At 47.4% G+C, this 17573-nt stretch overlaps 1 protein-coding gene across 1 annotated transcript in view; it reads left to right on the plus strand.

Annotated features, from left to right (window-relative positions):
* The first annotated feature begins 1262 nt into the window (after window positions 1–1262).
* The window catches only part of yes1 (YES proto-oncogene 1, Src family tyrosine kinase), an 87266-nt gene continuing 70955 nt past the window's right edge, over window positions 1263–17573 (plus strand). Inside the window, exon 1 of the mRNA XM_067979726.1 lies at window positions 1263–1619. The gene's annotated coding sequence lies outside the window, so the exon portion shown is untranslated. The remainder of the gene's footprint in view (window positions 1620–17573) is intronic.

The following is a 17573-nucleotide window of genomic DNA, read 5'->3' on the forward strand; positions in this document are numbered from 1 at the left end:
TGCCGAGCGCCCTGTCACTGTCTGCCTGGACCAGCAGGTGGCGGTGCCGAGCGCCCTGTCACTGTCTGCCTGGACCAGCAGGTGGCGGTGCCGAGCGCCCAGTCACTGTCTGCCTGGACCAGCAGGTGGCGGTGCCGAGCGCCCTGTCACTGTCTGCCTGGACCAGCAGGTGGCGGTGCCGAGCTCCCTGTCACTGTCTGCCTGGACCAGCAGGTGGCGGTGCCGAGCGCCCTGTCACTGTCTGCCTGGACCAGCAGGCGGCGGTGCCGAGCTCCCAGTCACTGTCTGCCTGGACCAGCAGGCGGCGGTGCCGAGCTCCCAGTCACTGTCTGCCTGGACCAGCAGGTGGCGGTGCCGAGCGCCCTGTCACTGTCTGCCTGGACCAGCAGGCGGCGGTGCCGAGCTCCCAGTCACTGTCTGCCTGGACCAGCAGGTGGCGGTGCCGAGCGCCCTGTCACTATCTGCCTGGACCAGCAGGTGGCGGTGCCGAGCGCCCTGTCACTGTCTGCCTGGACCAGCAGGTGGCGGTGCCGAGCGCCCTGTCACTCTCTGCCTGGACCAGCAGGTGGCGGTGCCGAGCGCCCAGTCACTCTCTGCCTGGACCAGCAGGTGGCGGTGCCGAGCGCCCAGTCACTCTCTGCCTGGACCAGCAGGTGGCGGTGCCGAGCGCCCTGTCACTGTCTGCCTGGACCAGCAGGTGGCGGTGCCGAGCTCCCTGTCACTGTCTGCCTGGACCAGCAGGTGGCGGTGCCGAGCGCCCTGTCACTGTCTGCCTGGACCAGCAGGCGGCGGTGCCGAGCTCCCAGTCACTGTCTGCCTGGACCAGCAGGCGGCGGTGCCGATCTCCCAGTCACTGTCTGCCTGGACCAGCAGGTGGCGGTGCCGAGCGCCCTGTCACTGTCTGCCTGGACCAGCAGGCGGCGGTGCCGAGCTCCCAGTCACTGTCTGCCTGGACCAGCAGGTGGCGGTGCCGAGCGCCCTGTCACTATCTGCCTGGACCAGCAGGTGGCGGTGCCGAGCGCCCTGTCACTGTCTGCCTGGACCAGCAGGTGGCGGTGCCGAGCGCCCTGTCACTCTCTGCCTGGACCAGCAGGTGGCGGTGCCGAGCGCCCAGTCACTCTCTGCCTGGACCAGCAGGTGGCGGTGCCGAGCGCCCAGTCACTCTCTGCCTGGACCAGCAGGTGGCGGTGCCGAGCGCCCTGTCACTGTCTGCCTGGACCAGCAGGTGGCGGTGCCGAGCGCCCAGTGCCCGTTGCCCCCTCCCCTGCCAGAAGTGGCGCCATCTTGTAGCCAACTCCGAGCGGAGGAAGCGCGTTGTGTCGGAGTCGGAGTGAGTTCATGGCCGGCGGGAGGACGATGTAGGTTCGAGGCCCGGAGCCTGCGGTCGGGGGTTTAATTTGGTATCTCGCTCGCCGCTCGGTGTTTGCTCCCTCGCTGTGTGGAGCTGGCGGGGGGAGAGGTGATGACCGCGGCCGCGCACTGAGTCCGGCCCGGCCTGGTGTGGCCCGGCCCGCCCCGGATCTCGCGTGAGTCCGCGGACCCGCTCCGTCCTCCCGGCTGCAGGAGCTGATGAAGTGATGCGGATGTGAAGAAGAGACGGAGCCCCGAGTGGAGAGAAGGTGAGCTGGGACTGGAGTGGGGCCGGGGCCGGGGCCGGGCGAGGGTCAGCGGCCTGAGTCTGGGGCGGGTGACGGGGGTTGCGGCCCCGCGAGGATCCGGCGCTCCCCGGAGTCGGACTGAAGTTTGCAGCCGTTAAACATCTACTGCCCGCGGGGTCCCCGTCCCTCCCGGGGAGAGGGGCCTGTGCCGGGGGTGTCCGTTTCCGAACCGAGTTATATTTGCTGAAACTTCCAGGGGTTCATACCCGCCCCCCGATCCCCCCCCCCCGCCCCCCGATCCGGTCCGGTCCCCCCGCCCCCCGGTCCGGTCCTGCCCCCCCGCCCCCCGGTCCGGTCCTGCCCCCCCCTGCCCTCCGCCCCCCGGTCCGGTCCTGCCCCCCCCTGCCCTCCGCCCCCCGGTCCGGTCCTGCCCCCCCCTGCCCTCCGCCCCCCGGTCCGGTCCTGCCCCCCCCTGCCCTCCGCCCCCCGGTCCGGTCCTGCCCCCCCCTGCCCTCCGCCCCCCGGTCCGGTCCTGCCCCCCCCTGCCCTCCGCCCCCCGGTCCGGTCCTGCCCCCCCCTGCCCTCCGCCCCCCGGTCCGGTCCCCCCCCTGCCCCCACGTCCCCCGGTCCGGTCCCCCCGCCCCCCGGTCCGGTCCTGCCCCCCCCCTGCCCTCCGCCCCACGCCCCCCGGTCCGGCGCCCCCCGCCCCACGCGGAAGCTCCCCTCCCCATCCCGGCCCCTTGGCCGAAATGCTTCTGCTCGGGTTTATATTTCGGCCTTTAGTCCTAAAGTGTATTTTTGGTGTTAGAGATTTAACTCAAGTTAAGAAAACCAAATCGAAAGAAACGGATCTGCATCTGATTGCAGTTTGGTGGCAGGTCGGTTAAGGTTCAATCTGTGCCCTTTCAATACAATAAAACCACTTTTACTGGGTCTTCCTGGCTCATGTTTTCATTGGCTGCGCAGGAGCCATCCATTGGGAGTTGACACTAAGAGCAATGTAGAAGGGTCGTAAGATGTTTGTCCCTCTGACTGAGAAGAATGTGAAAAGTGTACCGCATTCCAGGCCAAAATATCTTTAAAATTAAAATGAAATGCCTCAGGGTGTTGGATAAAGGGCACAATAGAAGTACAAGTTATTGTTAAGGATGAGAATTAGCACTTTTATATAACATTTTTAGAAACAAAAAATAAGTTTATAAAGTGCTCCAGTGAACCACTTGAGCATTATCTTTGAAGAAAAAAAGAATACGCGTTTGTATTGTACCTTAAACATCCTCAGGATGTTCCAAAGTGCTTCACAGCCAATGAATTACTTTTGTGGTATAGGCACTATTTTGTAGACAAGCACAGCTGCCAATTTGCACACAGCCAGTTTCCCCAAGCAGCAAATGAGAATGTTTTGATGGTGTTGGTAAAGGGTTGAATGTTTGTAGGACACAAGAGAACTTCCTTTTATATCCACCTTTTGGGTAGATTGGCAGAGGAGGGTAGGTTAAATACTTCATTTAAAAGAGAGCACATCAACAATGAAATCTGACTTCCAAGTTAAGTGTTGCTTTCACGTCAATGTGCATCCAATATTGCTTCATATTCATGCAAAAGCAGTAGTGTTACACTATTGAAAATCTTCCTGAAATTATGAGCTGAAATTAAAAGTTGAAATGTATAACAGTTTTTGAAAGCCTGGTTTTGATCCTGTGGATAGAATCTTCTTCCTGATTTTGGTATACCTATCAATTTAAAACCCATGTAACTTATTTGTTTAGACAAATTTAGGTTTGACGTGGCAGAAACTCCTCCCTAAAACAAGTGTGTGGGATATGTACAACATTAGTCACTCATAGAGATGTGATTAATTATCCATTTATAAGCAGCAATTAATATATACCAAGTAAAACCATTGAGAAAGTTCTTTTTAAGGGTGGGGTGACAAATTGAATGTTGGTGTTAGTGGCAAACAGTTAAATTATTTTGTAACCAATATCTAAACTTTTTAAAATGGGAACTGAGTAGCCTACATTTGGAAATATGCATGTTTCAACACGTTAGGATTCACAATATGCTGTCTATTCCTTACCCATTCCATTGAATTAACTGGATCCTTTATATTGATCGTGTTTGTACTTTTGCATTTTTCAAAATGCCATACAGTTTTGTATTGCTTTCAAATTTTAAACTTAATATAAAACTTTACATTAAAACTAAGAAGAAATGACTTGCACAATTAGTTTTCATAAATTGCATTTAAAGTTTTAAATCATGTGATTGAAACTATGCCATAACCTTTATCAAAATACAAAATATTTCTAAATGTTATCTGCACTTCACAATTATAGTTTGTACAAATTTGTTACACCGGTTTAAAAGCTTGTATAATCCCTTATCTGTTCAAATGGTCAGTGAAAAATTCATCTAGTCTTTTTACCAGCATTGATATTGTATAATCAATTATGAAATGTGTTGAACATACTAAGTGGCGCAGTTTAAGCATGGAAATAGTTTGATGTTGCAGTAAAGAAACAATGGAAGCAAATGCAACATTTTTTTTAGTTACTTGATTGTTTCATTGTATAACATAGCCATAACAAGAAGTTTGTCTTCGATTTTCTGATCGTGTAACTATAATGTATTCTGACTGTTTTAGTAGCATGTATACTGTAGTTTTAATGTAGTGAAGGGAAGTTGAATACCCCTAAATTATCCCATATATAATCATATTCTGAAATTTTTCATTGATGACATGAATGGAGAATACTTACCACAGTCCACTTCCCATTCACAAAGTCACTTAAGTGGGTCTTCACTATAACATTTGGGGAGTTCCTACAAAATGACCGTTCCCAGCTGGCTTCTAGGAACCAATATGGAGAGATGCCATTTAGTAAGCAGAAATCTTCTGTAATTAAAGTTTATGACTGTCTGCAGTTGACTCCTTCATTAATGTTCTTTATCAGATGTTCTTTTCAGAGCTTAAATAATTCACACAGTCTGTTACAAAACTGATGATTTCTTTGAACATTTGTTCTGATGTGTGTGCAATCTACTTTGTACTGTTGTATCATCAGGAGCTATATAGATACAATTACTGAGTTACAATGTTTACAGTAGCTTCTTTAATTTAGAAATATTGCTGGTCAGAACAGTACTCTTTTAAAATCCCTTAATCAAAAACACTCACATTCGTTCCAACAGAGATCTGCTTTATCCAGTAACTTAATACTGAAAGTGATGGCATTGTGTTTTTGAAATATAAAGAGATCTTTTAACAGGTACAACCCCTGAGGCTGCAAGCAGCAACGTTTACAGTATTCCCTTTTTCGAGCTCTTGATAGCTAGCCCAGCATGTTCTGTGCCAAAGCATGGAATGGTAGTAAGTGGATTCAGTTCCCACTTCGCCTACTGCGAGGGGAGAATGTTGGAGGGCAGTTCACCACAGTTTAGACTTGTGCATTGTCTCTCAGCTATTGACAGTGTGGCACCAGTAGGTGCTGCAGGGACCTAGAGAAAGGGATATATAAAAATTAAGAAGTGTGAGAAACCACAAAATCATCAAATACCCCATATTGCTGGACCACATACTGAAGAACATTCAGCAATTAGTGCTAGTTTCTGCTTTACTGCTGTAGTGTAGATTTTGCATTACTCAATAGTACATTCAACATGTTTCACAATTGGCAATGTGGTATCAGTACATTTCTTATAGAATGCTACCAGAAATCCATCTGTATATGCTGCGCATGCACGAGATTCTAGGAAATACTGCAGTAGAAGTTGAAAACACATTCTCAGAAAGGTGCAAGTCTGAAAATATCTTGAAATCAGATGAGAGTAATGTTTTGGAATTAAACCGTTAGCATACGTCAGACAGTGTGAGTCTTGCCCATTAAAGGAGTACCTGATGGTTACCTATAATGTTACAATCATAAATTAATCATTACTTAGCTTTCTCCATATTCCTGCACCCTTATTAGGATATTAAAATAAAGCGCAATATTTCACGAGTATCTGGACTCTTTTTCTGCACAGCTATTGTCTGTGTCGGGCCAAATTAAGATACTCTGCAATTACATCTGAGTATCTAACAGAAATCTCTTTTACAGTCTGTGTTCTTCATAACATATGCCCAGCCAGTATGAACATGTTTGCTCACCAAGGTGTCTGTGAAATAAAGCAGCTTATTCATTTATATCTGTTCTTGTCTCACCATGTTTTCGTAAGTGTGGAAGATATGAATATCCAATTCAGGTCACAGAGATACTATTGTTCCATTCCTTGATTATGCTATCGTACAGTTAGACATTGGGCATGACGGGCACACCCCGAAATGCAAGACGCTCAGACCACTTACAGGAGTGACTAGGACTGCTGCACCTAATATGATAGATATCTATGGCAAGACCCTAAACTTGTATGGAGTACTGTTTACATGCAGACATGTATGTACAGTGGTTTTTGCATGAAATGAACATAAAAATCATACGCCTTCTACATTCTGACATAGGAAGCATGGCTTGTGTGTCACCTTTTTGTCTTACATAGAATGTCTAATTGGAGCTGTACAATTTTTTTTAAATCTGGACACAGCTCAGCAGATTTCTTGGTATGTATACATTATAGATTTCAGAATGGGCATGTATTTTGCTTACAAATTTCATTGTTTTAAGATTTTTGAAAAAAGTTCGAAGAAAATTTCTGTACAATGTTACGTCATTTCTCCAGAGCATTATTTTTGGGAGAAATTATTCTAGGCTTACCATTCCTTTTCAACAAGGCTTGCTGTTACATACAGCGCTCTCTCTCTCCTTCCCCATATCTCCACTGTTCTTAGAATTTTTTTTTAAAACTCACTGTAGCGTACATCCCTGTTGTGCTGAGGTCAATACTGATGATAGTCGCCTACTCTTAACGTCATCTTTCCAGGGATGGCAAAACTATGGAACTCCTATCTTTGGGCTTCTAAAACCCAAGCCTAGAATCATGTAATCACTATTTCCTAGGTTCCTTATTAGTCTCTTCAATCTTGGTGTGTTCTGCACTGTTAGACTTGACCCCTCACATTCGTTTCTCAAAAAATATTTGCTGTGTCAGTAAAGTGCAGCTAGTTATTGACGTGCTTGCCCGTGGTGTGGGGTAGAACTTTCCGTTTTTTTCCCTCTCTGGTTTTGAAATGAGACCACACAGTACTACTATATGAGTGTTTTTTTAGATGTTCCTCTCCATTAATTTAGCGGAGATGTTAGCCCATTTAAGATGAGCTGAAATAGCAGAGGGATTTCAGACTAACTAACTTGTATGCTATTATCCCAAAGCTTAATTTCACAGGTAATATTTCAATTTACTTTGAACTTAAAAGAAATTCTTTAATCACCGGCCAAAGACATATTTTAATATACCTAGTATATAACATTTGTAGTCCTAAGCAGTTCTATTTGTTTTGTAGCAATATTACTATTAACTTAATTTCCCAGTTTGGTGTTTCTACATGCTGCTTTGTAAAATGTGTTCATAAAATAATATAACCACTACTGGTGGAGTTCATAGCTAACTAAAAGGAAAACTTTAGGTGGTTGTGGAATGTGATGGTTTGCGTGCCTGTGCACACACTTGTTCAGATACATCAAATTATGTTGGCATCTAAGATTACATTGCAAAGCGGTGTCTACTTGTCTGAGCATTGTCTGTTTCCAGGGAAAGCAGTTTCACCTACAAAAATGTTGTGGCTGTTTTACATACTGCACATTGCAGCTTCATATTTCAACATATTAAGGCCAAACTGGCATCTCTTGCTAAACTGAATTCCAATCTAAAGTGCACACATTTAAAGCTCCCACTTTGATTCATTTGAACTGGTTATCCTTCACAGGCAAGTTTTTCCACTAATTTGGCTACAGTGACGTACTACAAATGTTTTACGTTTCAGTTTGTGGGGGGGACCCGAGCAAAACTATTCCCTCCTTACCACCAGTGTAGCCTGTCACAAAGCATTAACTTTAACTGTAGAAGTTGGTGGCTCTGTGTGTCCTGCCCACCAGACTGATTGAGAGAGGCAGTGCGCCAGCAGGAGATGGAAATGAGGATTTACTCCTCCTAGTGTGGTGTAAATAAAAGGCACTGCCTAGTGTTGCATAAAGTCATACAGACCAGTAAGTCAGAAGTTTCCAGTTGGTGCTGAGCTAGCTGATCTTAATTTGAACAGCAGTTACAGCGCTACACATACATGGCTTCAGTGACTTTGGCTTAGAAGGGGAAAAGTCAGCTTGGGTTCCTACTTATTGCTATCCTACGGCCTCTGCTGGATGGTGCACATCTGGACCTTGAAGTAGAACAGGATCAATTTGGCTGTGATGTTGGTTTAGGCTCATATGAAGAATGATCACATGGGCAAGGTACTGGAGGGCAGCCATCATCCATTGAACCAAGCCATAGTGAAGGTCAGCATAATTCAGGAGAAAATAGGGAGGAATTTATTTTTAAATAGCATGGACTTGAAAGAGAAAATATCTTTATCTCTCTTCTCTCTCTCTCGCCCCCCCCCCCCCCACAACTGTCAAAGACATGAAGTACTTCTGTGCTACACACATTCCAATGTTCTTATGCTAGTTTACTTCTTTAATCATTGTAACATAATCTACAGTAGAAACCAGGTAAATGGGCTTGCATACAAATTAAACAGAACAAAAGATACATTGAAATTTAATCAGCATTTTGCTGAACCCCGTTTCAAAATTAGAAGTTGTATACTTGAAATATTTGTAAGAAAATCTATTTAAAATATGTTTGTGAAGCCCAGCTTCTAATTGCAGTATATATTTGGAAGCCAAAACTCTTAAATGTTAATACTTTAACTGAATGGATTATATGTTAATGTTTCTTAGTATTTCACAGCTTCCTGAGGCTAGTGAATACAGTTCTGTTTGAGACAACATGCCCTCAGCACTCAGGTGTTTAGTTATGGTTTCTATCTACAAACTAGGAGTCCTAGTGAACATGAAAAGTGCTAGTGAAACTCTCTAATTTCAGTGACTCGTAGTTTGGTTCTTCAGGTTGTCACACATGCATATCAGATACTCTGGAGGTCTGCAGAGCAGAGGAAAAGAAGGTGGCGAGTCAGTAAGTTTGAGGGTACGAATTACAGAGCGTGGTGCCGAGACAGCCAAAGGCACAGCCACCAATGGTGGGTAGAAGGGAGTGGGGGCACAAGAGGCTATAGTCGGAGGAACATGAGAGTTCTCAGGGTTGTAGGGCTGGGGAAGTTAGAGATAGGGATCGGCGATGCCATGAAGGGATGAGAATTTTGAATATGGGGGTAACCAGTTTAGGCCAGCGAGCAGAGGGGTAATGGGTGAGCAGGACTTGGTGCAGGATAAGATACAAACAGCGCAGTTTTGGAAGAGCTGAAGTTTATGGAAGATGGGAGGCCGCCACGGACAGCATTGAAGTCGAGTCTGGAGGTGACAAAGGAATGGATGATGGTTTCAACAGCAGATAGCCTGAGGCAAGGACGGAAGCAAGCAATGTTAGGGAAGTAGAAGTAGGTGGTCTTTATAATGAAGAGGAGATGACTTTGAAAGCTCAGCACAGGATCAAACAGGGTGTTGAGTTTGTGAATAGTCTGGTTTAACCTGAGACAGTGGCCGGGGAGGAGAATGGAATCTGTGGCAAAGGTACACAGTTTGTGGTGGGGGCCAAAGACAATGGCGTCAGTTTTCCCAGTGTTTAACTGGAAAAAGTTGCAGGATGTCAGCTGACAAAGCATCGGTCTGCTTACTTGTGAGAAAAGGTTTCATATCAATGCTGGATGTCGGGCAAGCAATCTTACAACACAGGCCGTGAGTGGGTCGAGAATGTTGGTGGAGAGGTAGAGCTGAATGTCCTCAGTGAACATGTATCATGGCGAATGCATTCAAGTGTCCACAAGATAGAATCATTGAAAGTTACGGCACAGAAGGAGGCCATTCGGCCCATTATCTCCGTGCCGGCCGAAAAGGAGCTATCCAGCTTAATCCCACTTTCCAGCACTTGGTCCATAGCCCTGTAGGTTACGGCACTTCAAGTGCTCATCCCCCAAGTACTTCTTAAATGAGTTGAGGGTTTCTGCCTCTACCACCTTTTCAGGCAGTGAGTTCCAGATCCCCACCACCACCTGGGTGAAAAAAATTCTCCTCTGCTCCCCTCTCATCCTTCTACCTATTACTTTAAATCTATGCCCCCTGGTCACTGACCCCCTTGCTAAGGGAAATAGGTGCTCCCAATCCACTCTATCTACTCCCATCATAATTTTATATAGCTCAATTAAATCTCCCCTCAGCCTCCTTTGTTCCAAAGAAAACAGCCCCAGCTTATCCAATCTTCCCTCATAGCTAAAATTCTTTAGTCCTGGCAACATTCTCGTAAATCTCCTCTGTACCCTCTCTAGTGCAATCACATCTTTCCTGTAATGTGGTGACCAGTAACGGGTACGGTAACATAGTGGTTATGTTACTGGACTAGTAATCCAGAGGCCCGGACTAATAATCCAGAGTCATGAGTTCAAATCCCGCCACGGCAGCTGGGGAATTTCAATTCAATTAATTAAATTCAATTAATTAAATAAAATCTGGAATTAAAATACTACTATCAGTAATGGTGGCCATGAAACTATCGGATTGTTGTAAAAACCCATCTGGTTCACTAATGCCCTTTAGGGAAGGAAACCTACCGTCCTTACCCGGTCTGGCCTATATGTGACTCCAGACCCACAGCAATGTGGCTCATTCTTAATTGCTCTCTGAAATGGCCTAGCAAGCCACTCAGTTATAAAATCTCGTTTAAAAAAAATCATAATAAGAATAAAAACGGACGGACCACCCGGCACTGGACCACGAGGCACCAGACACAACAAAGGCAAACCAAGCCCAGTCGACCCTGCAAAGTCCTCCTCACTAACATCTGGGGACTTGTGCCAAAATTGGGAGAGCTGTCCCACAGACTAGTCAAGCAACAGCCTGACATAGCCATACTCACAGAATCATACCTTTCAGCCAACGTCCCAGACTCTTCCATCACCATCCCTGGGTATGTCCTGTCCCACCGGCAGAGGTGGCAGTACGGCGATATACAGTCAGTAGGGAGTGGCCCTGGGAGTCTTCAACATTGACTCTGGACCCCATGAAATTTCATGGCATCAGATCAAACATGGGCAAGGAAACCTCGTGCTGATTACCACCTACCGCCCTCCCTCAGCTGATGAATCAGTCCTCCATGTTGAACACCACTTGGAGGAAGCACTGAGGGTAGCAAGGTCACAGAATGTACTCTGGGTGGGGGACTTCGATGTCCATCACCAAGAGTGGCTCGGTAGCACCACTACTGACCGAACTGGCCGAGTCCTGAAGGACATAGCTGCCAGACTGGGCCTGCAGCAGGTGTTTAGCGAACCAACACGAGGGAAAAACTTACTTGACCTTGTCCTCACCAACTACCTGTCGCAAATGCATCTGTCCATTACAGTATTGGTGGGAGTGACCACCGCACAGTCCTTGTGGAGACGAAGTCCCGCCTTCGCACTGAGGACACCATCCAACGTGCTAAATGGGATAGATTCAGAACAGATCTAGCAGCTCAAAACTGGGCATCCATGAGGCACTGTGGGCCATCAGCAGCAGCAGAATTGTATTCCAGCACAATCTGTAACCTCATGGCCCGGCATATTCCTCACTCTACCATTACCAATAAGCCTGGGGATCAACCCTGGTTCAATGAGGAGTGTAGAAGAGCATGCCAGGAGCAGTACCAGGCGTACCTGAAAATGAGGTGCCAACCTGGTGAAGCTACAACTCAGGACTACATGCATGCTAAACAGTGGAAGCAACATGCGATAGACAGAGCTAAGCGATTCCACAACCAACGGATCAGATCAAAGCTGCAGTCCTGCCACATCGAGTCTTGAATGGTGGTGGACAATTAAACAACTAACGGGAGGAGGAGGCTCTGCAAACATCCCCATCCTCAATGATGGCGGAGTCCAGCACGTGAGTGCAAAAGACAAGGCTGAAGCGTTTGCAACCGTCTTGAGCCAGGAGTGCCGAGTGGATGATCCATCTCAGCCTCCTCCCCATATCCCCACCATCACAGAAGCCAGTCTTCAGCCAATTCGATTCACTCCACATGATATCAAGAAACGGCTGAGTGCACTGGATACAGCAAAGGCTATGGGCCCCAACAACATCCTGGCTGTAGTGCTGAAGACTTGTGCTCCAGAACTAGCTGCGCCTCTAGCCACGCTGTTCCAGTAAAGCTACAACACTGGCATCTACCTGACAATGTGGATAATTGCCCAGGTATGCCCTGTCCACAAAAAGCAGGACAAAGCTATTCCGGCCAATTACCGCCCCATCAGTCTACTCTCAATCATCAGCAAAGTGATGGAAGTTGTCGTCGACAGTGCTATCAAGCGGCACTTACTCACCAATAACCTGCTCACCGATGCTCAGTTTGGGTTACGCCAGGACCACTTGGCTCCAGACCTCATTACAGCCTTGGTGCAAACACGGACAAAAGAGCTGAATTCCAGAGGTGAGGTGAGAGTGACTGCCCTTGACATCAAGGCAGCATTTGACTGAGTGTGGCACCAAGGAGCCCTAGTAAAATTGAAGTCAATGGGAATCAGGGGGAAGACTCTCCAGTGGCTGGAGTCATACCTAGCACAAAAGAAGATGGTAGTGGTTGTTGGAGGCCAAGCATCTCAGCCCCAGGGCATTGCTGCAGGAGTTCCTCAGGGCAGTGTCCTGGGCCCAACCATCTTCAGCTGTTTCATCAATGACCTTCCCTCCATCATAAGGTCAGAAATAGGGATGTTCGCTGATGATTGCAGAGTGTTCAGTTCCATTCGCAACCCCTCAAATAATGAAGCAGTCCGAGCCCGCATGCAGCAAGACCTGGACAACATCCAGGCTTGGGCTCATAAGTGGCAAGTTACATTCGCGCCAGACAAGTGCCAGGCAATGACCATCTCCAACAAGAGAGAGTCTGACCACCTCCCCTTGACATTCAATGGCATTACTATCGCCAAATCCCCCACCATCAACATCCTGGGGGTCACCATTGACCAGAAACCTAACTGGACCAGCCATATAAATACTGTGGCTACAAGAGCAGTTCAGAGGCTGGGTATTCTGCGGCGAGTGACTCACCTGACTCCCCAAAGCCTTTCCACCATCTACAAGGCAATTTAGAAGGATTATCAAATGAGGCCATATGGGTTGAGCTAAAGAACAAAAAAAGGGTAGTCACACTGCTGGGAGTGTACTACAGACCCCCAAACAGTCAGAGGGAGATAGAAGAGCAAATACGTCGGCATATTTCTGAGTGCAAAAACAGTAGGGCAGTAATAGTAAGGGATTTCAACTACCCGAATATTAACTGGGATCCAATTAGTGTAAAAAGTGTGGAGGGTGCAGAATTCTTAAAATGCATTCAGGAAAACTTTTTTTAGCCAGTATGCAGCAAGCCCAACAAGAGTTCTGGACTTACTTTTAGAGAATGAAGCTGGGCAGGTGGAAGGAGTATCAGTGGGAGAGCATTTTAGTGGTAGTGATCATAATTCAGTTAGATTTAGCTTGGTTTTGGAAAAGGACAAATATAGAACAGGAGTAAAAATTCTCAATTGGGGAAAGGCCAATTTTACTAAGCTGAGAAGTGATTTAGCAAAAGTGGACTGGAAACAGCTACTTGAAGGTAAATCAGTGTCAGAGCAGTGGGAGGCATTCAAGGGGGTCAGAGTAAATATGTTCCCACAAAGAAAAAGGGTGGGGTTGCCAAATCTAGAGCCCCCTGGATGACGAGGAGCATACAGGGTAAGATAAGGCAAAAAAAGGAAGCTTACGTCAGACACCAAGACCTCAATACTGCAGAACGCCTATAGTATAGAAAATGCAGGGGTGAAATTAAAAAGGAAATTAGGAAAGCAAAGAGAGGGCATGAAAAAATACTGGCAAGCAAAATTAAGGAAAACCCAAAAATGTTTTATAAATAAAGATCAAGAGGATAACTAAGAGTAGGGCCCATTAGAGACCAAAAAGGTAACCTGTGTGTGGAGGCGGTAGATGTGGGTATAGTTCTTAATGAATACTTTGCCTCTGTCTTCAAAAAACAGGGGGACGATGCGGAGATTGTAGTTAAGGTGGAGGAGTGTGAAATATTGGATGGGATAAACATAGTGAGAGATGAAATATTAAGGGGATTAGCATCTTTGAAAGTAGATAAATCACCAGGCCCGGATGAAATGTATCCCAGGCTGTTATAAGAAGCAAGGGAAGAAATAGCAGAGGCTCTGACCATCATTTTCCAATCCTCCCTGGCTACAGGCATGGTGCCAGAGGATTGGAGGACTGCTAACGTTGTACCGTTGTTTGAAAAGGGAGAGAGACTGGCCTATAATTATTCGGTCTGTCAGTCGAACCTCGATGGTGGACAAATTGTTGGAATCGATTCTGAGGGACAGCATAAATCGTCATTTAGAAAGGCACGGGTTAATCAAGGACAGTCAGCATGGATTTCTTACCAATGGGAAGGTCGTGTCTGACTAACTTGATTGAATTTTTTGAGCAGGTAACAAGGAGGGTCGATGAGGGTAACGCGTTTGATGCAGTGTACATGGATTTTAGCAGGGCTTTTGACAAGATCGCACATGGCTGACTGGTCAAAAAAGTAAAAGCCCATGGGATCCAAGGGAAAGTGGCTAGTTGGATCCAAAATTGGCTCAGTGGCAGGAAGCAAAGGATAATGGTTGATGGGTGTTTTTCCGACTGTAAGGCTGTTTCCAGTGGGGTCCCCCAAGGCTCAGTACCAGGTCTCTTGCTTTTTGTGGTATATATTAATGATTTGGACTTCAATGTGGGGGACTTGATCAAGAAGATTGATAGTGAGGAGGAAAGCTGTAGACTGCAGGAAGATATCAATTGGCTGGTCAGGTGGGCAGAAAAGTGGCAAATGGAATTCAATCCAGAGAGATGTGAGGTAATGCATTTGGGGTGGGCAAACAAGGCAAGGGCGTACACAATAAATGGGTGGCTATTGAGAGGTGCAGAGGAACAAAGGAACCTTGGAGTGCATGTTTACAGATCCCTGAAGGTAGCAGGACAGGTAGATAAGGTGGTTAAAAAGGCACATGGGCTACTTTCCTTTATTAGCCGAGGTATAGAACATAAGAGCAGGGAGGTTATGCGAGAACTGTATAAAATATTGGTTAGGCCACAGCTTGAATACTGCATACAGTTCTTTTTTTATTCATTCATGGGATGTGGGTGTCGCTGGCGAGGCCGGCATTTATTGCCCATCCCTAATTGCCCTTGAGGAGGTGGTGATGAGCCGCCGCCTTGAACCGCTGCAGTCCGTGTGGTGAAGGTTCTCCCACAGTGCTGTTAGGAAGGGAGTTCCAGGATTTTGACCCAGCGACGACGAAGGAACGGCGATATATTTCCAAGTCGGGATGGTGTGAGACTCGGAGGGGAACGTGCAGGTGGTGTTGTTCCCATGTACCAGCTGCTCTTGTCCTAGGTGGTAGAGGTAGCGGGTTTGGGAGGTGCTGTCGAAGAAGCCTTGGCGAGTTGCTGCAGTGCATCCTGTGGATGGTACACAATGCAGCCACTGTGCGGCAGTGGTGAAGGGAATGAATGTTTCGGGTGGTGTATGGGGTGCCAATCAAGCGGGCTGCTGTGTCCTGGATGGTGTTGAGCTTCTTGAGTGTTATTGGAGCTGCACTCAGCCAGGCAAGTGGAGAGTATTCCATCACACTCCTGACTCATCCCACCTCACAGCCATAATTGTTTCTTTAACCAATATTGCCACCCCCTCTCTATCTCATCTGAAAACCCTGTAACCAGGAACATTGAGCTGCCATTCCTGCCCCTGTTTAAGCCATGTTTGTGTAATAGCTAAGATCTCGTACTTTCACGTGTCTATCTGTCAATTTGCTCATCTGCCTTATTCACTATGCTTGCATTGAGGTATGTACCATTAAGCATTGCCAAACTCCTTTGTTGAACAGTTTCTAACCTTTGTTTCCTCTGCCTTCCAAACTCACTAATTTTCTGCCTTCCATTTCCAGCTCTGGTTCCCTCCCTTCTGAATCTACGCTCAGGTTCCCACCTCCCTGCCAAGCTAGTTCAAACCCTCCCCCACAGCAATAGCAAACCTCCCCACGAGGATATTGGTCCTGGCCCTGTTGAGCTGCAACCTGTCCGGCTGTGGAGGCCCCACCTACCTCAGAACCAGTCCCAATGCCCCAGGAATCTAAAGCCCTCCCTCCTGCACCATCTCTCCAGCCACACATTGATCTACTCGATCCTCGTATTTCTATACGCACTAGCATGTGGCACCGGGAGTAATCCGGAGATTGTTACCTTTGAGGATCTGCTTATTAATCTCTTTCCTAACCCCTTAAAATCTGCCTTTTTTTATATTCGTTCATGGGATGTGGGCATCGCTGGCAAGGCCAGAATTTATTGCCCGTCCCTAATTGCCCTAGAGAAGGTGGTGGTGAGCCACCTTCTTGAACCGCTGCAGTCTGTGTGGTGTAGGTTCTCCCACAGTGCTGTTAGGTAGGGAGTTCTACGATTTTGATCCAGCGACGATGAAGGAACGCGATATATTTCTAAGTCAGGATGGTGTGTGACCTGGAGGGGAACGTGCAGGTGGTGTTGTTCCCATGTGCCTGCTGCTCTTGTTCTGAGTGGTAGCGATCGCAGGTTTCGGAGGTGCTGTCGAAGAAACCTTGGCGAGTTGCTGCATTGCATCCTGCAGATGGTACACACTGCAGCCACAGTGCACCGGTGGCGAAGGGAGTGAATGTTTAGGGTGGTGGATGGTGTACCAATCAATCGGGCTGCTTTGTCCTGGATGGTGTCGAGCTACTTGAGTGTTGTTGGAGCTGCACTCATCCAGGCAAGTGGAGAGTATTCCATCACAATCCTGACTTGTGCCTTGTAGATCGTGGGAAGGCTTTGGGGAGTCAGGAGGTGAGTCACTCGCCGCAGAATGCCCAGTCTTGTAGCTACAGTATTTATTTGGCTAGTCCAGTTAAGTATCTGGTCAATGGTGACCCCCAGGCTGTTGATGGTGGGGGATTCGGCAGTGGTAATGCCGTTGAATATCAAAAGGAGGTGGTTCGACTCTCTCTTGTTGGAGATGGTCATTGTCTGGCACGAATGCTACTTGCCACTTATGAGCCCAAGCCTGGATGTTGTCCAGGTCTTGCTGCATGCGGGCACGGACTGCTTCATTATCTGAGGGGTGGCGAATGGAACTGAACACTGCGCAATCATCAGCGAACATCCCCATTTCTGACCTCTTGATGGCGGGATGGTCATTGATGAAGCAGCTGAAAATGTTTGGGCCAAGGACACTGCCCTGAGGAACTCCTGCAGCAATGTCCTGGGGCTGAGATGATTGGCCTCCAACAACCACTACCATCTTCCTTTGTGCTAGGTATGACTCCAGCCACTAGAGCGTTTTCCCCCTGATTCCCATTGACTTCAATTTTACTAGGGCTCCTTGGTGCCACTCTCGGTCAGATCATAGAATCATAGAAGTTACAACATGGAAACAGGCCCTTCGGCCCAACATGTCCATGTCACCCAGTTTATACCACTAAGCTAGTCCCAATTGCCTGCACTTGGCCCATATCCCTCTATACCCATCTTACCCATGTAACTGTCCAAATGCTTTTTCAAAGACAAAATTGTACCCGCCTCTACTACTGCCTCTGGCAGCTCGTTCCAGACACTCACCACCCTTTGAGTGAAAAAATTGCCCCTCTGGACCCTTTTGTATCTCTCCCCTCTCACCTTAAATCTATGCCCCCTCGTTATAGACTCCCCTACCTTTGGGAAAAGATTTTGACTATCTACCTTATCTATGCCCCTCATTATTTTATAGACTTCTATAAGATCACCCCTAAACCTCCTACTCTCCAGGGAAAAAAGTCCCAGTCTG

Source organism: Heptranchias perlo, chromosome 3 (genome assembly GCF_035084215.1).
Source record: "Heptranchias perlo isolate sHepPer1 chromosome 3, sHepPer1.hap1, whole genome shotgun sequence".
In the NCBI taxonomy this organism is placed as follows: Eukaryota; Metazoa; Chordata; class Chondrichthyes; order Hexanchiformes; family Hexanchidae; genus Heptranchias; species Heptranchias perlo.